Source organism: Myotis brandtii, unplaced genomic scaffold (assembly GCF_000412655.1).
Source record: "Myotis brandtii unplaced genomic scaffold, ASM41265v1 scaffold61, whole genome shotgun sequence".
In the NCBI taxonomy this organism is placed as follows: Eukaryota; Metazoa; Chordata; class Mammalia; order Chiroptera; family Vespertilionidae; genus Myotis; species Myotis brandtii.
Window position 1 is genome coordinate 1,919,027 of NW_005370318.1, and position 1,105 is coordinate 1,920,131.

Consider the following 1,105-nt stretch of genomic DNA (forward strand, 5'->3'; position numbering starts at 1 on the left):
GGCCGTGCCACCTCCCATAGGCCCCCACGCCCGGCTCCGCTGGCGTCAGGGCAACGCGCCGCCTACTACAACTCCCAGGGTGCAACGCGCTGACTGTACCTCAAATATGATGGAGAGAGGCACATGGCATGCCGGGAAGCTATAGTCTTCCGGCTTGAGGCGCTGGGTGACGCGTGTTGTTTGGTCTGTCTAGGGTTAAAGGGCGAGAGGGAATGCTGGGAAATGTAGTGTCCTTGGGAACCCACTCAGCAGGGGAAGAACAGAAAAAGAACTTAAAAAAACCCACAACACTCTAATTAACATTATGCACATTCTGTGATCCAGGCATCGTGAAAAGTACTTTATATACATTATCACATTTAATTCTCACAAGCCTGTGACAAATAATACTGTTCTGATTTCGTAGGTGAGTAACCAAGACTGAGAAATTGAGTGATTAACTATTTTAACTTATTAGTCCTGTCTTTGCATTTGCTGTTCCCTCTACCTGGAATGCCTTTCTACTTCTTTTTTTTTTTAAATATATTTTATTGATTTTTTACAGAGAGGAAGGGAGAGGGATAGAAAGTCAGAAACATCGATGAGAGAGAGAAACATCGATCAGCTGCCTCCTGCATACTCCCCACTGGGGATGTGCCCGCAACCAGGGTACATGCCCTTGACCAGAATCGAACCTGGGACCCTTCAGTCCGCAGGCCGACGCTCTATCCACCGAGCCAAACCGGTTAAGGCGCCTTTCTACTTTTTATTCACCTACTAGGTTCTTTGAAATACTTTCTTGGGCAAGTTACATCCTCTACCCTGTGTACCTCTCTCTTGTGGAAACTGTAAACCGGATAAGATAACAGGACCACCTTAAAGCTTATGTAACCTAGGGAATGGAAAGTGCTTACTTAACATAGGCCTAGCATAGTAGGGGCTCAAAAATGTGTATTCATGCCCAACCAGTATTACTCAGTTGGTTGAAAGTCCTTCCATGCACCAAAAGGTCGCTGGTTGGATCCCCAGTAAGGGGCGAGCAGGAGGCACCCAAAGGATTTTCTCTCTCTCTCTCTCTCCTTTCCTCTCTCTCTCTAAAAAAAAAAATCTATTAAAAAAAAGCTTT